At 46.1% G+C, this 24,012-nt stretch overlaps 1 protein-coding gene across 2 annotated transcripts in view; it reads left to right on the top strand.

Annotated features, from left to right (window-relative positions):
* The first annotated feature begins 20,007 nt into the window (after positions 1–20,007).
* The window catches only part of EPB41 (erythrocyte membrane protein band 4.1), a 217,665-nt gene continuing 213,660 nt past the window's right edge, over positions 20,008–24,012 (top strand). Inside the window, exon 1 of one of the 2 annotated variants that reach the window (XM_060205680.1) lies at positions 20,008–20,154. The gene's annotated coding sequence lies outside the window, so the exon portion shown is untranslated. The remainder of the gene's footprint in view (positions 20,155–24,012) is intronic. The other variant, XM_060205692.1, reaches the window with a different exon arrangement.

Below are 24,012 nucleotides of genomic sequence, written 5' to 3' on the forward strand. Positions count from 1 at the left end.
ACATAGCACAAAGTCCAAGGACAGGTGCAAGGATCCTGGTTCAAGCCCAGCTACAGTAGGGTTGCTTTATGGGCAGTGAAGCAGGTCTGCAGGTGTCTATCTTTCTCTCCCCCTCTCTGGCTTCCCCTCCTCTCTCCATTTCTCTCTGTGCTATCCAACAATGACGATATCAATAACAACAACAATAATAACTACAACAATAAAACAACAAGGGCAACAAAAGGGAATAAATAAATAAATATAAAAAAATAAAAATAGAAATATTTTGGAAGAAAAAATATTTTGGAAGAAAAAATATTTTGGAGGGCTGGGGAGATAGCATAATGGTTATGCAAATGTCTTTCATGCCTGAAGCTCTAAGGTCCCAGGTTCAATCCCCAGTACCACCATAAGCCAGAGCAGTGCAGTATTCTGATTCTCTCTCTTTCAAATAATAAAATTAATAAAGTATTTTACCATTCAGACATTTTACCAAGTTTAAAAAATTTTTTATATTTATTTATTCCCTTTTGTTGCCCTTGTTGTTTTATTGTTGTTATTGATGTCGTTATTATTGAATAGGACAGAGAGAAATGGAGAGAGGAGGGGAGAAAGACACTTGCAGACCTGCTTCACCGTTTTGTTTGCAGGTGGGGAGCTGAGGGCTCGAACCGGGATCCTTACCGGTCCTTACGCTTTGTGCCACGTGCACTTAACCCTCTGCGCTACCACCCGACTCCGTTTACCAAGTTTTTATATTGATCATGCCATGGATTCATAGGGAATGGTTTCCAGCAGCTCTGGCTCTTTTCCACTCGTTCTCACAAGGTTTGCTTCTCTGGGTGGAGCAGGCTGGTGCTTCAGTGGAACCCAAGTCCCATTCATTCTCTTTGGCTTCTTTTTTTTTTTTTTTTCTGATCATTTTCCTTCACATGATTCAAGAAGCTGTCTCTGCTCTTAGGGTGCCTAGTATCCTCAGTATGAACATTAATTCTCTTGTCAAGAATCTTGCCCTTGTTTGTTTACAATAATACCAACAGCATACTGGGTAATGTTGCAGACTCTTCCAGTTTTATCCTGGTAACATTTGTGGGGCATTCCTTTTTTCTACATCCCTTTACATCTACAATATCACCTTTCCTCTGTTCCCAGAGGTGGTGCAATGATAAAGTTTTGGACTCTCAAGCATGAGGTCACGAGTTCGATCCCCCACAGCACATGTGCCAGAGTGATGTCTAGTTATTTCCTCCTATATTTCTCATAAATAAATAAAATCTTTTTAAAAAATGACTATTTATATATATATGACCTTTCCTATAGATCCACTTATATGGGGCCAAAGGAAATTTCATGTTTTCTAAAAGGCCTAGAAAACATATAGTGGGTTCCTCTCCTCTTTCCGTTTTGTGTTAGTCATTCTGGCAATTTACTGGAAGATAGCTGCTCCAGTCAAAAGGAAGCAATATATATATATATACATATATATATATATATTTTCTTCCAGGGTTATTGCTGGGGCTTGGTGCCTGCACTACAAACCCGTGACTCCTAGAGGCCATTTTTTCCCATTTTGTTGCCTTTGTTGTTATTGTTGCCATTGATGTCGTTGTTGTTGGATAGGACAGAGAGAAACTGAGAGAGGAGAGGAGACAGAAGGAGAGAGAAAGACAGACACCTGCAGACCTGCTTCACCGCTTGTGAAGTGACTCCCCTAAAAGTGGACAGCCGGGGCTCAAACCAGGATCCTTACGGTGGTCCTTGCTCTTCAAGCCACATGCACTTAACCCACTGTGCTACCGCAAGGGAGCAAAATTTTTTTTAATTAAAAACATCTGGGGAGTCAGGCGGTAACACAGCAGGTTAAGCGCACGTGGCACAAAGCGCAAGGACCAGCTTCAAGCCCCCAGCTCCCCACCTGCAGGGGAGTCACTTCACAAGTGGTAAAGCAGGTCTGCAGGTGTCTTTCTCTCCCCCCTCTGTCTTCGCTTCCTCTCTCCATTTTTCTCTGTCTGTTGGGCATTATGCCAGCTCCCCCCTGCTCTATACTGCATTGCTTGATGCTGTGGTCTATTTACATAATCATTGTTTTGTCTGAGACCCGCCCTTTCTGCAGGGCATTGGTTTAATCCCCATTAGTTTAATCTCCACTGGTTTAATCCCCACTGGTTTGCACTCTTTTTCCACTCCGCCCCCTTATCCTACGTACTTCCTTTTTCCACCCTATCACTTACTTCCTGGAAATTATAAATGCAGATGAATAAAGCCAGCATGGCATTGCGTTCCCGCTCAGCCATAAGAGTTCCTGGTTCCTCTCCCGTCGCTGAGTATGCAGCAGCCTAGGTTGGCTCCGGCAGAGTTCTCTCCAACCCAGAGAGCATGTGCCCGGGAAGAAACACCCTCAGGCTAGTCCGGCATCTGTCCTATACAACAACATCAGTAACAACAACAATAATAACTACTACAACAATGAAAAACAACAAGGGCAACAAAAGGGAAAATAAATAAATAAATAAATATTAAAAAAAGACACTGCTTAGATCACTGTATCCCTGCTTCCCTCTTCTTTCTTTCTTTTCTTTTATTTTTTTAGTATTTATTTATTAATTCCCTTTTGTTGCCCTGTTTTTTATTGTTGTTGTTACTGATGTCGTCGTTGTTAAATAGGACAGAGAGAAATGGAGAGAGGAGGGGAAGACAGAGAGGAGGAGAGAAAGATAGACACCTGCAGACCTGATTTACTGCCTGTGAAGCGACTCCCCTGCAGGTGGGGAGCAGGGGGCTCTAACCTTCCCTCTGCTTTCTACCTTTCTACATTGGGTTTCTGTGGCATTTGACAATCATTTGGACTAGTTGGTCTCTAAGTTTGTCTTCATCCCTACTTTTGTTTTTTTCACTCTGCACTAATTACAAACTAAAATATGGTGAATTTGAGGTCATGAATTCAATCCCTGGCAGCACATGTACCAGAGTGATGTCTGGTTCTTTCTCTCTCTCCTATCCCTCTCATTAATAAATAAAATATTCAAACTAGAGTATGGTTGAGACTGGGTCTGAATTCTCTCTCTCTCTCTCTCTCTCACACACACACACACACACACACGTACACATACACACACACACACACACACACGAAGAGCTCAGGAAATGTCTATCTAAATTGACCACTCATGGTGATGTTAGACTGACAACAAGGGCTCGACAAGAGCTTTGCACTGCTGAAAGATCTTTGAGTGCCGCACACAGTGCTGGCTCTACCCAGGTAGGCTAAGGCAGGTAGAAATGCTTTCCTGGGGCTTCCTGAAAAATAAAGGAGGATGTGAATGGGAGGAACAGAGGACCCCCTGGGCAGTCCTGTCTGGATAATCCAACTGTTTGTATGTGGCCTGACAGAAGGCTCAGGGAGTTTGGCTTTGGTTCAAGGTAAGAAGCTCTGGAAAGTCTTGCTGAAAGGCCTCCTCCCTGGAGGTGGTGCTGGTGTGTGTGTGTGGGGGGGGGAAGGGTTGCTGAGGGATGTGGTGGCTGAGAGACACAAGTGCCAATCCTTCCTTAGCTTCAGAATCTCCAAGTTTCCTATGGGGGACTTCAAACCTGGCTCCCGCAGACTAGGGGCAGGCTCATGTGTCAGTCAAGGGTTCAATTGCACAGGCCTGAGCAGGGACCCTGACCCTGTGTCTACAAGATTATATGCTTCTATGAAATGTGCAAAAGTAAAATGTGTTCATTTCAATAGGTGAGGACCACTATTTATTTCCACTCACACACCGTTCCTCCTTCCTAGTTTGTCTTCTGATCTTGGGTGATTGTTGACATTTTGTATTTTGTATTCTCCCCCGCCCCCCTGTGTGTGTGTGTGTGTGTGTGTGTGTGTGTGTGTGTGTGTGTGTGAATAACCCCAGGGCCTTAGAGATTCCTCTCCAACCCATTTTTTTAAATTCTTTATTTCAGAGAGAGAGAACAAAAAAAAAAAACACCACTCCACTACCAATTGGATTCTTCTGGCATCATCCATGTGTGGTGCTGGGACTTGAACCCAGGACATCATGTATAGAAAGGCATGTGCTCTATCATGTGAGATATCTCCTTGGCCCAATATTTTGTATTCTTTTTATTTTATTTTATTTATTTATTCCCTTTTGTTGCCCTTGTTGTTTTATTGTTGTAGTTATTATTGTTGTCATTGTTGTTGGATAGCACAGAGAGAGAAATGGAGAGGGGAGGGGGAAGACAGAGAGAGGGAGAGAAAGATAGACACCTGTAGACCTGTTTCACTGCTTGTGAAGCGACACCCCTGCAGGTGGGGAGCCAGGGCTTGAACCAGGATCCTTATGCGGATCCTTGTGCTTAGCGCCACCTGCGCTTAACCCGCTGCGCTACAGCCCGACTCCCAATATTTTGTATTCTTTATTTTGTATTTTGTTTTCTTTTTACAGCTGAGTAGTATTCCATTGTGTGTATTTACCACAACTTGCTCTGAATGACTCTGAAAATGTCCAATAGTTCTAGGTTATCTATCTCTTCATTTAACTCCCTTATGTCTTTACTGATTTTCTTCCTGGATGATCTGTCAAGTTGAGATAGTGGGGTGTTGAAGTCCCCTACTATGATTGTGTTACTGTTAATATATTGCTGTAGCTCTTTCAGTAGAAGTTTGATGTATTTAGATGGCTTCTCATTGGGTGCATAGATATTAATAATTGTTAAGTCCTCTTGATTGACTGATCCTCTGAGCATTAAGTAGTGTCCATTCCTATCTTTTTTAATCTTATCTATTTTAAAGTCTATCATGTCAGATATGAGAATAGCTGTTCCTGCCCTTTTTTGTGGGCCATTGGCTTGAATGATAGTTTTCCATCCTTTCACTTTAAGTCTGTGTTTGTCTTGTTGCGTTAGGTGAGTTTCCTGTAGACAACATATTGTTGGGTTGTGTTTTCTGATCCATCTTCCTACTCTGTGTCTTTTAATAGGTGAATTCAGGCCATTCACATTTATTGATATCAAAGATTGAAGATATTTTAACGCCATTCTTGTAGAGTTTTAGAGTGTTTTGATATATGTCCTATTTGTGGTGGTCTGGTTGTTTATAGGAAACCTTTCAGAACTTCTTTCAAGGCAGGCTTGGTGATGGTTGCTTCCTTCAACTGTTGCTTGTCTGAGAAGGTTTTGATGCTTCCATCTAGTCTGAATGACAGTCTAGCAGGATATAATATTCTTGGCTGAAAGCCTTTCTCATTGAGCACTCGATAGATATCTTGCCATTCTCTTCTGGCCTGTAGTGTTTGTATGGAGAAGTCTGCTGCTAATCTTATGGGTTTTCCTTTGTAGGTGACTCTTTGTTTTTCTCTTGCAGCCTTGAGGATCCTTTCTTTATCCTTATTCCTTTCCAACCTAAGTATGACATGTCTTGGTGTCTTTAGGTCTGGGTTAATTCTGTTTGGGACCCTCTGGGCTTCTTGAATCTTTATGTCTTTGGTGTTGTCTGGACTAGAGAAATTTTCAGCTATTATGGCCTGGAGAATGCTTTCTTCCTCCCCTTCTCTTTCTTCCTCTGGTAAGCCAATAATGCGTATATTGTTTCTTTTGAAGTCATCCCATAGGACTCTGTTGTTGTTTTCAGCATCTCTTAATCTCTTTTTGAGATCTCTTACTTCTTTTTTTGTTATCTCTAATTCATCCTCAATCTTGCTAATTCTGTCTTCAGCCTCATTGATTCTATTCTCTCTGCCCTCTACTGCTTTCTGGAGTTCATCTATTTTGTTGCCCTGCTCTGATACTGTTTTAGCTTGTTCAGCTAGTTGCCTTCTTAGCTCAGCAATTTCAGCTTTCAGCTCTCTAATAACCATGAGATAATTAGAATTTTCTTCCATATTCTCATTTGTTGTTCCTGCAGTTCTGATTACAATTTTTTCAAATTCTTTACTCACTCCTGTTATTATTTCCTTAGCTAATGTTTGGATGTTGAACTCGTTGTTTTGTGCTTCACCCTCTGGAGGACTTTTAGCTGGACTCTTGTCTTGGTTCGAGTCTCCATTATTTTTTCTTGTTGTTTTAACCATTTTATATAAGTTAAGAGGTTTTTCAATCCCTGAGTTGGAGTTCAGTGGTGTAAAAGCCTTTTTTTTTCCCCCTGTAGGCTATGGTAGCCTGAGGGCTTTTAAACTATCAATAGGCTTCTTGGCTTAATCAATGACTCCTGACCAAGAGATAAAGCAGGGTGTGGCAGAGATAATCCAGTGGTTATGCAAAGAGACTTTCACAGCCCTTCAGCTATGCCACCGAGGTATAGGTCTTCTCCTGAGTTTCCCGGTTAGATCTCTGTGCCCTGGTGTCCCTCCCTGTTGCTGCTCCAGATTCTGAGGGTAGTAGCAATGGAGACTCAGAGTTGTACTTGGTGAGTCTCTGGGGAGTCCTTTCCTCCCTTCAGCTGTCCCCTTGTTGGTGGAGCAGACTGGAGGTGGTGTCTCCACTGACAAACTGTCGAACTGTTAGCAGTCACTTAATCTCTCCTTAGGCCCCTCTCTCCTCTCTGTCACCAGCCACGCGTGTTTGTACTCACGGGTGATTTACTGGGTTTCTGTGGTCATTCTAGTCCTGTCTTGTTTCGGTTCGGGTGGTCTCTTTTGGTATTCCTAGTTGATCCGGGAGAGGAGAGGAGAGGAGAGAAAGCGATCTGCTGCTCGTAGCTCCGCCTCCGGAAGTCTTCTCCCGTATTTTGTTTTCTTAAAGAGGCTCCCAGCCCCCACACCTATGGATGACTAATTTTTGACAAGGGGGAGCCAAAAAAATAAATAGAGAAAAGAGAATTCCTTTAATAAGTGTTGTTGGGAAAATTGGATTGAAATTGAACTGAATACTATTGAACCACCACATATCATCATACACAAAAGTTAACTCCAAGTGGGTCAAAGACATGGACACTAAATTAGAAGTTATCAAGTACACACACAAAAAAAAACAAAATACAAGGAGTCGGGCGGTTAAGTACAGGTGGCACAAATTGCAAGGACTGGCTTAAGGATCCTGGTTCGAGCCCCCGGCTCCCCACCTGCAGGGGAGTCGCTTCACAGGTGGTGAAGCAGGTCTGTAGGTGTCTATCTTTCTCTCCCCCTCTCAGTCTCCCCCCCCTCCATTTCTCTCTGTCCTATCTAACAACGACGACATCAATAACAACAACAATAATAACTACAACAAGGGCAACAAAAGGGAATAAATAAATATTTAAAAACATATATTTAAAAAAAGAAAAAAGAACACATTGGCAGCACATTTCATGATATATATATATATATGTATATATATATATATATATATATATTAATTTGCCTCTAAGATTATCACTGGGGCTCGGTGCCTGCACAACAAATCCACTGCTCCTGGAGGCCAATTTTTCTCTTTTGTTGCCCCTATTGTTTATCTTTGTTGTTGTTGTTATTACTGTTATTGCTGTCATTGTTGTTGGATAGGACAGAGAGAAATTGAGCAGAGGGGAAGACAGAGAGGGGGAGAGAAAGATAGACACCTGCAGACCTGCTTCACCACCTGTAAGGCGACACCCCCCCCTCGCAGGTGGGGGGCCAGAGGCTAGACCCGGGATCCTTGTACCTGTCCTTGTGCCTTGCGCCATGTGCACTTAACCGGCTGCGTCACCTCCCGGTCCCCCCATGATCTATATTTTAAGTGTCTTCAAAGACTCAAGTACAACAGCAAATAAAACAAACAAGCAAAAAAAAAAAAAAATCAATAGGACTACATCATACTGAAAACCTTGTGCACAGCAAAGGAGACCACCACGCAAACAGAAAGACACCATACAGAGTGTGAAGAGATCTTTTTTTTTTAACTATTTATTATTATTTATTTATTTATTGTTGGATAGAGACAGAGAGAAATTGAGAAGGGAGAAGGTGACAGAGAGGGAAAGAGACAAAAAGACACCTGTGAACATGCTTGTGAAGCTTTCTCTCTGCAGGTGAGTTCAGGGGTTTGAACCTGTGTCCTTGCACACTGTGATGGGAGTGCTAACCGGTGCACCACACTGCCTGCCAGCCCCCCTCCCACTTTTTGTTTTGCCTTGCTTTGCTACCACGAGTGTTACTGCTGGGACTTGGTGCTTGCAGGAAAAAATTCACTGCTTCTAGCAACCATTTCTTTTCCCCTTGCCTTTTTTCTTTTTTCTGTGTGTGTGTGTTTTGTCTTTTTTTTAAAAAAATTTTCCCTTTGGTATGGGTTCTTCTTTTAATATTTATTTTCCCTTTTGTTGCCCTTGTTTTTTGTTGTTGTTGATGTTATTGATGTCGTTGTTGTTGGATAGGACAGAAAAATGGAGAGAGAAAGGGAAGACAGAGAGGGGGCGAGAAAGAGAGACACTGGCAGAACTGCTTTACCACCTGTGAAGCGACTCCCCTGTAGGTGGGGAGCTGGGGACACGAACCCGGATCCTTAGGTCGGTCCTTGCGCTTCGTGCCACATGCGCTTAACTCTGCGCAACCGCCCGACTCCTGTGCTTTTTTTTTTTTTCTAATTAGATAACAATTGAGAGGAGAGAGGAAACCAGGGAGAGAGACAGTCTCTCTAGACATGTGCAGTACTTGCGTCACTGCTCGTGAAGCTTGCCTCTTGCAGGTCGGGAGCAGGGCTTGAACCTGGGTCCTTGCACATGGTAATATATGCATTTACCCAGGTGCACCACCACTCAACTTCTGCAAGATATTTTATTTTATTTATTAGCTTTATTTACTGGATAGAGAGTATCCGAAATCGAGAGGGAGTGTGTGATAGGGAGAGAGACAGAGAGACGCCTGCAACACTGCTTCACCACTCGCAAAGCTTTCCCCCAGCAGGTGGGGACTGAGGGTTCGAACACAGGTCCTTGCACATTGTAACATGTGCGTTCAACCAGGTGGGCCACCACCCGCCCCCCCCCCATTATCTTTATTTATTTGGATAGAGACAGCCAGAAGTTGAAAAAGGGGGAGATAGAGAGCGAGAGACAGAGAGATGCCCGTAGACCTGCTTCACCACTTGCAAAGCTCCCTCCCCCGCAGGTGGGGATTGGGGCTCAAACCTAGGTCCTTGCGCATTGTAACGTGCACTCAACCAGGTGCGCCACCACCTGGCCCGCTGGAGAAAATCTTTATACAGTATACCTCAGATAAAGGATGAATAACCGAAGTACACAAAGAACTCGATAAACATAGCACAAAAACAAGCAAACAAAACAAATAGTGGGCTGAGGCGACAACATAATTGTTATTTAAAAAGACTTTGGGGGGGGGAGTCCGGAGGTAGCGCAGCGGGTTAAGCGCAGGTGGCGCAAAGTGCAATGACTGGCATAAGGATCCTGGTTCGAGCCCCCGGCTCCCCCCTTGTAGGGGAGTCTCTTCACAGGCGGTGAAGCAGGTCTACAAGTGTCTTTCTTTACCCCTCTCTATCCTCCCCATCTCTCTATTTCTCTCTGTCCTATCCAACAACGACGACAACATCAAAGTCATTCCTAGATCTTAGAGCTAATGTATTCTGGGGAGGTGTGAGGGTCAAGGGTATTTGCCTCCTACCCTAAAAATGCCCCTATGGACTGAAGATATCAGACAGTCATATCCACAGTTCATAATCATGGCAGACGGGTTGGCTCCAACTGTGGGTTCTCCCACCATTCTTTTGCTTTTCTCTTTTTAAATTTTTTTTATGTTATATTTTATTTACTTATTGGAAAGAGACAGCCAGAAGTTAAGAGGGAAGCGGGAGATAGAGAGGAAGAGAAGCAGAGAGACACCTGCAGCTCTGCTTCACCACTCACAAAGCTTCCCCCCTGCAGGTGGGGACTGGGGGCTCAAACCTACATCCTTGCACACTGTAACATGTGCGCTCAACTAGCTGTGTCACCACCTGGCTCCCTTTGCTTTTCTCTCCAGGGGTCTTAGCAGAAGGACCACAGGGAGGTGACATCTTTTTTTTTTTTTTTAATATTTATTCCCTTCTGTTGCCCTTGTTGTTTTATTGTTGTAGTTATTATTGTTGTCCTCGTTGTTGGATAGGACAGAGAGAAATGGAGAGAGGAGGGGAAGACAGAGAGGGGGAGAGAAAGATAGACACCTGCAGACCTGCTTCACCGCCTGTGAAGCGACTCCCCTACAGGTGTTTGAGCCCGGGGTGGAATCGGGGTCGTTACGCTGGTGGAATGGGGTCCTTACGCCGGTCCTTGTATTTTGTGCCAGGTGGACCTAACCCGCTGCTCTACTGACCGACTGCAAAAGTCTTATTTTTATTTTTATTTATTTATTATTTAAATTTTTTAAAATTTATTCAAGAGAAAGATAAGAGAGAGAAAGAACCAGACATCACTCTGGTACATGTGCTGCCAGGGATTGAACTCAGGACCTCATGCTTGAGAGTCCAATGCTTTATCCACTGCGTCACCTCCTGGACCATTATTTATTATTTTTTTAAATTTTTAAAAATATTTATTTATTTATTCCCTTTTTTGACCTTGTTGTCTTATTGTTGTAGTTATTATTGTTGTTAGTGCAGCGGGTTAAGCGCAGGTGGCGCAAAGCACAAGGACCAGCGGAAGAATCCCTGTTCAAGCCCCCGGCTCCCCACCTGCAGAGGAGCCACTTCACAAGCGGTGAAGCAGGTCTGCAGGTGTCTCTCTTTTTCTTCCCCTCTGTGTCATCCCCTCCTCTCTCCATTTCTTTCTGTCCTAACAACGACGACATCAGCAACAACAATAATAACTACAACAATTTTTTTAAAAAGGGCAACAAAAGGGAAAATAAATTAATTAAAAAGAATTAAAAAGTAAAAGACTGTAAAAAAAAAAAAAAAAGATAAAGTAAAATAAAAGAGACTCCCAAATAAGGGCTAGAATGTATTTCACTTCATGGGATCTGTGCTTTGCCATGTACAAGACCAGAGTTCCAGCCCTTACACCACAGGGGAACACCATTGCACCGGGGAAGTTGTGGTGCTGTGGTCTCCCTTTCTCTAGTTAGCTCTCAAAAGGGGAGGAGGGGCAAAGTATCAAGTATCTCACTAGGCTAGTGAGCTGCTTTGCCATGTGTGTGACCAAGCTTCAAACCTCGTTCTCACCACGTTAAAAGAAGTCCATTGCTGTAATCTCTTTTATTCTCTGCCTCTCTGTTACTTTTTTTTAAATTTTTTTTTATATTTTTATTTTATTTATTCCCTTTTGTTGCCCTTGTTGTTTTATTGTTGTAGTTACTATTGTTGTTGTCGTCGTTGTTGGATAGGACAGAGAGAAATGGAGAGAGGAAGGGAAGACAGAGAGGAGGAGAGGAAGATAGACACCTGCAGACCTGCTTCACCGCCTGTGAAGCGACTCCCCTGCAGGTGGGGAGCCGGGGTTCGAACCGGGATCCTTATGCCGGTCCTTGTGCTTTGCGCCACCTGCGCTTAACCCGCTGCGCTACAGCCTGACTCCCCCTCTGTTACTTTTCAATTAATTAATTAATTAATTAATTAATTAATTTTTTCTTCCTTTTTTCCCCAGAGAGAACACTGTTTAGCTCTGTTTTATGGTGGTGCTGGGGATTGAACCTGGGACTTTTGATGCCTTAGGCATGGAAGTCTTTTTATATAACCATTCTGCTATCTCCCCGTCCCTTCTAGCTTTGTTAATGACTTAGTTCATGACTTGTTTACTTTCTTTCTTTCTTTCTTCTTTTTAACCAGAGCACCGCTCAGCTCTGGCTTATGGGGTGTGGGGGACTGAACCTGGGACTTCAGAGCCTCAGACATGAAAGTCTCTTTGCATAACCATTATGCTATACCCACACCCGGCTTGTTTTCTTTTACTTTTTTTTTTTTTGCCTCCAAGGTTATTGCTGGGACTCAGTGCCTACACTATGAATCCACTGCTCCAGGAGGCTATTTTATTCCCCTTTTGTTGCCCTTGTTGTTTATCGTTGTTGTTGTTAATGTCATTGTTGTTGGATGCCTCTCTGTTTCTACCTAAACTTAAGTTAAATTAAATTAAATCATGTTAAATTGTTGGTTTGGAAGTGGTAAAATGGTCCAGACTTTCCTGGAATCTCAGAAATCATCATGGGGCTGCATTTTCAAACCAGAACAATTCCACTGGCGATCCCACCACTTTCACCAAAACTCCCTCACTGGGATCTGACAGCCTTGCACCCAAGGCAGCCTCTTCTCCCTGGGCTGAAACCCTGGGGCAGCCCTAAGACAGTTTGGGAGCCTGGGCTCCTCCACCCTAGAAGCACTTTGACCACCAGGTGGCAGCAAACACCATCTCTCTTTCTCCCACCTGCCCCTGGCAGGAGCCCTAGCTCCACTCACGCAACCAGAATTGTTTCCTCCACCCCCACCCTTCAGCTATCTTGCTCTCTCAAGAAACAAGGAATGCTGCCTTGAGTACTGACCTTGCCAATCACTACAAGTACATCGCCTCTCTTAGTCTCATTTTACCCATGAAATAGGGGTACCTTGTAGAAACAGGCTACTGAAGCAACTGGAAAATTTAGAGCAAGTCTACAACCACTGGTAATTATTGCTGTTTCAGCAGGGGCTTGCTTCTAGAGTCTTCCCTAGAAGAAGTTCTCCTAGCTCCCTCTGCATAGCGCAGCAGGAAATCCTGGGCAGTGGGGCTTTTCAGAATTCTTACATAAGTTAATGGTGAGCATCCTCTGTGCTAATATATGGGTACCTCTCTGGGCTGGGGCATGTGACCTGGATTGTTATACATTCCTGCCAACCTGTCTGTCTGTCCACTGGGGGTGAGGGGGCTCTGCTGTTTCTTGACTACCTTGTTGTGAGGATCCAACCCAGGCTTCAAGTAGATCCTCTAGAAGTGGGGCCCCTGGACCATGGCCCAGCAATTCCCCATTTCCTCTCAGTTGCTGAAAAGGGATTGCTACACCATAGCCAGAATATGATTCAAAAGCTCAGCAGCTATCCCCAGATGTCTGCATTCCTTCCACTACTCCCCCATCTTAATCGGGCATTCAAGGCTCTCCATAATGTGCTTTTATGATTCACTATGTGCTCCAAGTAGAGCAGAGCATTTTTTTTTATTGTTGTAGTTATTGTTGTAGTTATTCTTGTTGTCGTCATTGTTGGATAGGACAGAGAGAAATGCAGAGAGAAGGGGAAGACAGAGGGGGAGAGAAAGATAGACACCTGCAGACCTGAGTCACAGCCTGTGAAGCGACTCCCCGGCAAGTGGGGAGCCTGGGGCTTGAACTGGGATCCTTATGCACTGGGTCCTTGCACTTTGCGCCACATGCGCTTAACCCGCTGCGCTACCACCCAGGTTCCATCCTCCACAGCACCATAAGCCAGAGCTACAATTGATATATATATGCGCCTTGGAGTGATGGAATTGCATATGCTTGATGCCACCAAAGTAGGGAAAAAAATAAAAGTCTAATTGCTAGGTCACTTTCTCCAAACTGTCTCCCCTAATCACTCAGGTGGAATCTTTTCTCCTTTCTAGCATCTGTGTATATATACAATTGCTTTAAGGCCTTCCTCATTAGAAGCCACAAATCACAACAGGAATGCCTATTATTCATAGAAACAAGATCATATTTTATAGTATGGAGTCCAGAAAGACAGGTAGGGAGAGCTATCTCATTCTACTGGTAAAGACACAGTCTAGGAAAGTCAGGTCACACTCCCTATAAAAAACAGTAGAGTCAGAAGTCAAACCTGTAAGATTCTGGCAAAACCCTCACCCCCACCCCCACCAACTCCACTTTAAGGCTGAAGTTCTCCCTCTGCCTACACCATTACTTGTAACCTGGATTTGTGAGTCTATTCTTCTCTTTGAATATTACTTTTAAATATGTGCTCAACAAGGGTTTATTGAAGAAATGGATGCACCTACATAGGCCCTACCTTCCCTGCATCCACCCCTTCCCCCAACCCTTTATCACCCAACTCAAGACCGGCACCCAGTTGAAGCTGGTGGCAGTACTGAGCTCTTTGAGGATGAGTTGACTATAAGCCCAGACAGCTCAAAGGAGAGAGAAACAAACAGGTTAGTTCCCTTGCTCCCCGAGCTTATCAGTCTTTACCAGCCCCAGGCTGACTAGGTACTCTGCTTCAGGAAGAGATCTACCCCCTGCCTGTCACCTTCACACTCTACGTGACATAGGAGCACCAGCATGACCTTGAGCTGTTACTTTAGCTTTCTGACTCCCAGACCCTCTGAAGACCATTTTTGGCTGCAAGGATTGATTCAAGAGGTCAAATGAGAAAGTGCATGTAAAATACTGGTGATCGCTACATGTGAATTGCCTTCTTCAGCTCTGTTTGAAGCTGAACAAGGGGGTCCACTGTCCAGTATACCCTCAGAAAGCCAAACTCTACCACATCAGCTTTTACTGGAAAGGACAATCTGCTTTACTTTGCAATCTGAGGCTGGATTGTATTAATTCAAATTAAGTCTCTCCTCTAAGGAGTGTCAGCCTTTTATTCAAGTGGAGGTGGAGGCAGGTAAGAAAACCACAAGCTGGATATCTAGCTAAATCAGGGATGCTTCAAAGTCTCTCAAATCTTCCCACCCCACCCACCACAATTTTTTTTAATTTCTTTATTGGGGGATTAATGTTTTACACATTTTTTATTATTATTATTGATACCAGAGCACTGCTCAGTTCTGGGTTATGGTGGTGTGGGGAATTGAACCTGGGACTTCACAGCCTCAGGCATGAGAGTCTCTTTGCATAACCATTATGTTATCTACCCCACCCCACCTCCCCCCTTTTTTTTTTTAACCAGGGCTCTTGCTCAGCTCTGGCTTATGGTGCGTGTGGACTTTGGAGCTTTAGGCATGAGAGTCTTTCTTTTTGCATCATCATTATGCTATCTCCCCAACCCCCTTCCACAACTCTTTAGCTTACTTGGACCATGGCTGTCCCTAAAACAAAGCTTTTAATAGGTATTAATAGTGAGGGGTTACAGCCATAGGGAAGGAGATTTGAGTCCCTGAGACTGTTCTATTTCCAAACTGCTGGAGTTAAGTTCAACACCATCCATCAATCTCCAGCTACAGTCCTTCTGGGGGCCTGCTTTTACAGTGTTTAGTGAACATTTCAGGTAACAAATTGCTCCCCTAAGTCTGGAGAGAGGTGGAGGCTGCAAAGGCAGTGAGGCAGGAGGCCTGAGGTCCAGGCAGTGATCCCCTCTACCTCCCCCCTACACACATACACACAGTGACCCAACAAGGCCACATGCATCTGCACAAGTGCACAAACCACCTGACGAAGACACATGCCCAGGCTGCCTGCCTGCGCCTGCAGGGGCCCAGGGTCACCCACAACCTGTTTGTACCACACAGAGACGATCACACACTCTGCAAACTCACCAGCCGGGGCACACCTCTCCCCCCTCTCCACCCTCCCCACAGAGATGGGAGACACACAGGAGCACGTTCACAAACACACTCTCACATGGCCTCCTGGAACAGACTCAGAACCCTCCCGGGCCACCCGCAGCCCAAACATGCCGGCAAACACAAGCACTTATCAGAGCTGGACAGACGTAGGCACTGCTGAGTCACTGCAGGGGACTGAGCCAAGCCAGGTGCCCACCCCCATGGGGGCTGGGTCTGTCGCACTCGTTCCAACAGCCAGGTCTGGGCTGCCTCCTGGGGATACTCCTCCCCCCAGCCCTTCAGTTGTGGATGAGAGGAAGGTCAGGAATCGGGGTGGGTATTGGGGGGAGAGTGAGGAGAGAAACCCTGGTTAGCAGAGACTAAATCAAGGCTTTCACTGCCTGTATCCTCCTGGGTGTGTGGAATACACGTGGGAGCATTTAAAAAACAATATCAGACCTATTATTGGGTATTTGCATATGTATTTTCACGTAATTTCATTTAATTTTTAAAATTCTCTATAACGTTGAGACTATTGTTTTACTCCAGAGGGAAAAGTGACTTGCCCAAAGGTAGAAAGCTTGCAAAAGGCAGATCCGGGACTTCACTGCCTCCAAATTCCAAGCTATTAACTAACACTGGACAGTGCCTCCAGGTGGGCAGGTGAATATGTGCATAAGTGAAAGGTATGAAATTATGCTTGGGACCCTGGGTGTATACATCAGGTTTCCCTGTGGGGTCTGTAGGACTAGGGACTGAAAGGATCTGAAGTGTCCCAACTTTTAGAGATATTAAAGTTCTGGGGTGGATCTGGCCTGCCTACCTATACATACTCCTTGTGGCAAGGAAGATAGCATAATGATTATGCAAAAGGTTTCTGTGCCTATGATAATGAGGCCCCAAATTCAATGCCCAACAATATGGTAGTCCACAGCTGAACAGTGCTTTGATGAAAGAAAGCATAGGCCTGGAGGGTGGGGGGGTGGGGGGGCATGACACTTGGTTTCTCTCTCTGCTTTTATTATTGTATAGAGACATTATTATTGTATTGAGAAAGGAGGGGGAGATAGAGGGAAAGAGATAAGCACCTGCAACCCTACTTTACCACTCATGAAACTTTCCCCCTGTAGGTGGGGACTAGGGGCCTGAATCTGGGTCTTTGCACACTGTCACGTATGCACTTAACCAGTGCGCCACTGTCTGGCCCCTCTCCCTCTTTCCTTTACCAAAGCACTGCTGAGCTCTGGCTTATGGTGGTGCTGCTGGGGATTGAACCTGGAGCCTCTGGGGCCTCTGGCATAAAAGCCTTTTTGCATATCTATTATGCTATCTCTTCTGCCCTTCTCCCTCTTCTTCTCTACCTCTTTCTAGTGTGAATAAATAAATAAGTAAATACCTGTGGGTGGCTTGCCCAGTAGAGCACATATGCAGATGACAGGTTTTAAGTGTCTTGCCACCAAGCAGGAGTGCCTGCAGTGGGGAAAGTTCACAGGCAGCAGAGTGGTTTTGTGATGTCTCCTTCGATGTCTCTCCCTCTCTCTGTCACTCACCCTCTATCTAGAGAGGAAAAAGGAAAACAAACAACATAGGCCACCGGAAGCAGTGGAGTCATGCAGGCACTGAACCCTGGTGATAACCCTGATGGAAATAATAAACAAACAAAATGTTTTTAAAAATGGCCACCGGGGAAATGTCTTAACTGGCTGAGGATTGAACTTTTGTGCCTGCGTTTTCCACTTTAATCCCTAGCACCACTTATACTGGGGTAGTGTTCTGGTTTCTCTTTTTCTCCTTCTCCCCGACTTATGTGAAAATCTCGCCCATATGTAATAAATAAAAATAAATATTTCAAAGAACTACAAAAAAAAAAAAAAAACAGACATTTCCCCCTCCTCCAGATCCAGGGACTCAGGCCCTTCTTAGTTACACTGAACTTCTAGGCTATATCTAGACCTTGAGCCCTAACACAGGACTTGACATGAATTCAGGGGTATATGTGTATTTATTTATTTAGAAGTGGAAGCTCACCCACAAGCGATTTCATTGTTCCAGGCCATTAATTAATTAATTATTCTTTTATTGCTCTTGGTTTATTGTTGTAGTTATTATTGTTGTTGTCGTCGTTGTTGGATAGGACAGAGAGAAATGGAGAGAGGAGGGGAAGACAGAGCAGGAGAGAACAAGACACCTGCAGACCTGCTTCACTGCCTGTGAAGCGACTCCCTTGCAGGTGGGGAGCCAGACGTTTAACAGGGATCCTTACTCCCGGTCCTTGAGCTTTGGGCCATGTGCGCTTAACCTTGCTGTAATTAACAGCTTTTCTATGATTATTAAGAGCATTAATTATAGTAAATACTAATATATTGAATCATTATCTTGAGACTACTTTTTCCTTTTTTTTTTTTTTGCCTCCAGGGTTATCACTGGGGCTCAGTGCCTGCAGCACCACGAATCCACTGCTCCTGGAGGCTTCCCCCCACTTTGTTACCCTTATTGTTTTATCATTGTTGTGGTTATTATTATTGTTGTTATTGATGTCATTGTTGTTGGATAGGACAGAGAGAAATGGAGAAAGGAGGGGAAGACAGAGAGGGAGAGAGAAAAATAGACACCTGCAGACCTGCTTCACCGCTTGTGAAGCAACCCCCCTGCAGGTGAGAAGCCGGGGGCTCAAACCGGGATCCTTCTGCCGGTCCTTGAGCTTTGCGCCATGTGTGCTTAACCCACTGCACTACCACCCAACCTCCCTTTTTCTTTCTTCTTCTTCTTCTTTTTTTTTTTAATTAGAGAGGACAGAGTGAAATTGAGAGAGTTGGAGAAGAGGAAGAGGAAGAGAAAGAGGGACACCTACAGGCTTGCTTCATTGCTAGCAAAGTTTCTCTCCTGTAAGTGGGGATGAAGGCTCAAACCCTGGGCCCTTATAAAAACAGGATAACTTGTACATTCATCTGAGTTGCACCACCACCTGGCCCTTGCACTATTCTTAATACCATACCTGGGTTATTTCATTAGTTTCTCACAATAACCCTGAGGAAAATTATTTTTATTAGCTTCATTTTACAGAAGAGGAAATTGGGTTGGAGGGGAGTAGTAGTTTTCCTAAAGGGAGACATAGCTGGTAAGTGGCAGTGTTGGGAATTGAGACGCAGGCATTCTGACTTCAGAATCTACTTAACTCTGAGCTCTCCATGGTTCTCCAACCTGAAATGTCCTGTGATCCTATGTTACATGGCAGTGGAAGAAGGATTCTAGTGGGAAAATTTGAGCTTAATCCCTAGGAATAACTTTTGAAGTCTTTTTTTTTTTTTTTAGAACTTTTGAAGTCTTAAGACAGTTTTTTTTTTTAATGTACTTATTTGCTTATTTATTTTAGAGAGAGTGGCTAGCAGAACATTGCTAGTCTGGTATATACAGGATTGAACATTCCACATGCAAGGAATCCGTTGTACCTCAGAATACACTATCACCCGATCATCCAGGACAAGCTTTTTAGTTTTTTTGTTTGTTTGTTTTGTCTTTTGCCTCAAGGGTTAATGCTGGGGGCTCAGTGCATGCACTACGAATCCACTACTCTTGGAGGCTATTTTTCCCATTTTGTTGCCCTTGTTGCGCTTATTGTATTGTTGTCATAGCTGTTGTTGGATAGGACAGAGAAATCGAGAGAGAAAGGGAAGACACAGAGGAGAGAGGGATAGACACCCGCTGACTTGCTTTACCGCTTGTGAAGCGACTCCCTGCAGGTGGGGAGCCTGGGGCTCTAACTGGGATCCTTATGCAGGTCCTTGCACTTGCGCTTTGCACCATGTGCGCTTAACCCGCTGCGCTACTGCCCAGCCCCCGCTTTTTAGTTTTAGTTTTTTTTGTTTTTTTTTTCCTAGAGCACTGTTCAACTCTGACTAATGGTGGTGATGGTGGTGGAGGGATTGAACCTAGGACTTCAGATTCTCAGGCATGAGAGTTCCTTTGCATAACCATTATGCTATCTACCCACCGCCCCTGCATATGCTTTTTAAATGACAAAAGCCAGCCTTTGAGGTGGTGAGCTTACAGTTACTGAAGGTATGTAATAAAATGATAGAATGTCTAAAATGAAATAAGGGACTAATAAGGATTGGGACCAGTGATCAGATAAGCCCTGTCCAGCGCTAATGAGATGGACCACCAAGAGGGGAAGTTACTGAGTGTGGAAAGAGATGAGAAGAACTAGAATCTATATTCACTGAATGTCGCCTAAGGTGTGCTGGATTTATACTTGGCACTTTACAAACATCATAAATTTTCAAGAAAACATTTTTTGGTTGGTAATTGAAACTCAAGACTCAGAGAAGTAACTTGCTCTTGAATGTGGACTGGGTCACTTCCCTGTTTCCTAAAATCAACTCCTTTCCTTATTCCCTTCAAGCCCCTGGGGGCAGCGCCGCGTGACATATTGCATCACACTTTTACCATATGACGTCAGAGGCCACACCAGCCAATACAGGAACTCCATACCCAACACTCCCCTGGCCCCCTAGGGTCATCCCGGGGGGGGGGGGGGTGCTGCCCAGAGCTAGCGGGGTCCCAGCAGACAGCACCTGCAGCCCCCGCCCCTTCCCGGTGCGACACTCTCACTCCTCCGCCCTGTCCTCCCGCCGCCCCGCTGATTGGCAGGTGCTTGCACCAATCAGAAGAGCTCCCGGTCAGGGGCGGGGCCTCACGCCAGAGTTGCCCTGTCAGTGCAGGTGGAGGCCCCCGGCGGGGCAAAGTGGCAGGAACCTCTTAAAGGGCGAGGGCGAGGGCAGTGAGGACGCAGCCAGGCCGGCCCCCCGCCCCGTCCAGCCCAGGTGAGCTTGGACCTCTCGGGGGGCGACTCCGGGCACCCGGGAAGGACGGGGCGAGGGACAGATGGCTTTACTCCCAAGGGCGCGGGCGGTCCCGGGAGGAGCGAGGACAGGCTCCAAGGGTCTGGGGAGAGGACTGCGGGACCAAGACTCCAAGGTCCAAACTAGGGATCCAGAGGGACCCAGGCGTCTCCAAGTTTGGGGTGCAGGAAGGGCATGGGCGGCAGGAGAGCGGGTCCAGAGTCCCGGTCCCGAGCTGGGCGCTGGCAGCTGTCGGTCCCATCCGGTATCGGGCCTGCAGGGCCAGTGGTCCCCGGTAGGTTCCGCGGGCGGGCGGGTCTGTGCGGAGGGTGCAGCCCGCGGGCCCGGCCCCGCCCTGACCCGCAGGCTCCGCCGCAGCGCAGCGCACCGCGGGCCGGAGGGCGCAGCGGGAGGGGGCGCCCGGGACCGGAGCCCCGCGCCCCGCTCGGGCCTTACGTAACTGACTTTGAGTTTCTGCACCCCGGGACCTGCGAGATGGGGGCGGCTCTGCCCTCGTCGCCGCCCTGTCCCCACACTCGCTCCAGGCACGGGGTAGGGGACTTCCCTGTCTGTGGTCTCCCGGATCTCTGTCGGGCTCAGGTTCCTGTGCCTGTCCTCCTACCAGTGTTTCATCCCTGGCCCCCGTGTTCTAGTCTCTCCCGGCCTCTGTCCTCTCTTTCCCCGAGAGTTTTCTCACCTTCACCCCCAGTTTCCGGAAGACCCCACCACCTCTTGGGGGTGGGTGGGCCGTAGGTGGACTTGCTTATACCCTCTAGCAAATTGGGGGTGGGAATTTTTCCAGACAGACCCTCGCCTAAACTGCCAAGGTGGCCCCAATGACCCCAAGGGCTTGGGGAAACTGATCCATAACCTTGGTCCACAGTTTTCAGTGGGGAGGAGTGGCCGAATGTGCCCCCCCCAAGTTCCCTGGACTAGGGTGGAAGGTGGCCCCTGCTCTATTTCTGGAGCTGGTTTCTCCTGGTGCTTAAGGTGGTTGGGAGTGTCTGACAAGTGCCTGGTGTCACATCAGGGTCACATCTGCCACAGAGAGAGTCCCAGAGTATTGGCACAGAGCCCCGAGCTTTCAGCAAACTCCCCACCTTCACCCCACTAACAGGCATGGAATCTGATCTTCCCAGGAAGGGAGGTGGGTGAGGAGATTACCCAGAAGAGGCCAGAGGATTTTTGCAAGGGGGAACGTGGAGGCAGCAGTAACAGTCAGGGCTAAGGAACATTTACTTACTGGGGTCACCTCCTGCCTCCAAGGCCATTTTGCATGTCAGAGAGACAGGCCCTCAGAAGTTAACTCCTGTGCTGTGCTGCTGCTGGTGGTGGGATGTGTGTGTGTGGTGGAGGAGGGGCTGTAAACAAGGTGTTAGAGCAGCCTGGAGGTGGGAATTGTTAATTATAAGAATGGGGGAAGAGAGGCTTGAGTAGAAGGAGCAGAAGGGATCCAGATCTAACAGGGAGCAGAGGAGAGAGAAGGGGACTTTTTGACTCCCTGTCGTGTTTGTCTGCAGAACTGGGTTTGAATCCTGGCCCTGCCACTTCCTTACTGTGTGACCTTGGATGAGTCAGTCACTTCATCTTCTGAGACCCAGGTTCCTCCTTAGTCAATAACCCAGGCCTGACAGGCATTAGCAGAAGTAAAGGAGGCAAATGGGTTCTTAGTGGCAGAATGGTAGCTGGTCTAGGAGCAGATCAATGGAGTGTCAGGGTGGGGAGTAGGGGTTGTTTTAAGACAGGAATGGAGTGGGGGAAGGCCTGCGGGTTTTCTCTATATACTGGAGCGGCAGGCAGGGCCTGTCAGGTCCTACCAGTGTGGGAGCGGGTGGAGTGCTTTGGGTGTGTGGATGATACTCAGAGGCAGAGGCCCCACACCCTGGCCTTCTTGTGATTAGCCCATTTCTGCACTGCCTAGACCAGGCTGGCTTTGCTTCTGTTGCCCCACATGCCAACAGGAGCTCCCAGGTTACCCCACCCCTGTTGTTAGTCGGGGCTAGGGCCCCTGGCAGGGCTGGGCTGCCTCCCCCTCTGCAGAGTGGACCCTGGCCAGGAGCCTGGCTGACAGTGCTGGGCAGGAATATCCCAGCCTGGCGTGGGAGATGCTGACACTGTTCAGGCTTCTGGAGGCCCATGTCTCTACTGGCTGGAGTTAGCCCCGTTGAGGGGACTTGGTGGAAGTTTGGAAAAGAACATGCAGAGACCCCTGGGAAGGAAGCCTGAGCAAAGGAACTTTATGTATTTATTCCCTGAACCTTCCACAAGCACCTACTATGCACCATGTTCAGGTTTTCCAGCCACAGAAGCTCTATAGCCATAAAAGGCTGACTCCAGAGATCAGGGTGGCTTAAGGGATTTGCAGAGTGGTTCTTTATGATATAGTATGGGAGTGGTGGTGGTGGTGGTGTACATTTAGGATTTCCCCAGGCCCAAAATTCTACTGTTAACTAAGGGGAGCAGGATTTCACTCACTTATAGGGGAGGTGAGCCTAGAGTCTGTAAGGGCCTTCCAACACCTGTTTTTTTGTTTAATTTAAATTTTTAAAATATATTTATTTATTATTTTCCCTTTTGTTGCCCTTGTTTTTTATTGTTGTTATAGTTATTATTGTTGTTATTGATTTTGTTGTTGTTGGATAGGACAGAGAGAAATGGAGAGAGGAGGGGAAGACAGAGGGAGAGAGAAAGACAGACACCTGCAGACCTGCTTCACTGCCTGTGAAGTGACTCCCCTGCAGGTGGGCTGGGGGCTCAAACTAAAATCCTTACGCCGGTCCTTGCGCTTTGTGTCAAGTGCGCTTCTTCTTCTTCTAGCGTTTGCCCTTCTTCCATAGCCAGTCAACAGCGTCAGGTTGAAAGCTGTCAGGAGCTGCTTGTTGCTAGCTTTGAAAGTGACTGGGATCCATGTGGATTCAGTAGGCTAGGAAGGATCGTCAGTTTCCCCAATGAATGGGTACTCACGGGATGCACCACGAGAAGGTCGATCCAATGCGCTTAACCCGCTACACTACCTCTGGACTCCCCCAACACCTGTTTTTTGTTGTTGTTGTTGTTGTTAAAGAACTAGAACAGTATTTATTTATTTATTTATTTATATTTGTGATTAATAGTGGGTTACCAGATTGTAAGATATTAGGATATAGTTCCACACTGCACCCACCACTAAAGTCCCAACATTTCTTACTATAGTCTCTAGGACCTGGTGTGGGATTTAGTCCACAGGGGGAGGAGAGGATAAAGTAAGGACAAGGCTGAGTGTGATGGGCTCCCAAGTCCTACTGAACTTATGTTCTTGGCTATTTGGCCTATATTCTCTTTCTCTCTTTTTAAAAATATTTTATTTTTTAAAATAAGTTTATTATCAGATAGAGATAGAAATTGAGAGGGGAGGGGGAAGTAAAGAGGGAAGAGAAACAGAGAGATACCTGTAGCCCTGCTTTACCACGCGTGAAGCTTTCTTTTTTTAAAAAAATTTTTATTTATTCCTTTTTGTTGCCCTTGTTGTTCAGTTGTTGTAATTATTGTTGTTGTTGATATTGTCATTGTTAGATAGGACAGAGAGAAATGGAGAGAGGAGAGGAAGACAGAGGGGGAGAGAAAGATAGTCACCTGCAGACCTGCTTCACAACTTGTGAAGCGACTCCCCTGCAGGTGGGAGCTGGCGGCTCAAACCGGTATCCTTACGCCACCCGTCCTCGCACTTTTGCCACCTGCGCTTAACCTGCTGTTCTACCGCCCGACTCCCACTCGTGAAGCTTTCTCCCTGCAGGTGGGGACTAGGGACTTGAACCCAGGTCCTTGCACATTGTAATTTGAGCACTTAACTAGATGTGCCAC

This window comes from Erinaceus europaeus, chromosome 13, assembly GCF_950295315.1.
Source record: "Erinaceus europaeus chromosome 13, mEriEur2.1, whole genome shotgun sequence".
In the NCBI taxonomy this organism is placed as follows: domain Eukaryota; kingdom Metazoa; phylum Chordata; class Mammalia; order Eulipotyphla; family Erinaceidae; genus Erinaceus; species Erinaceus europaeus.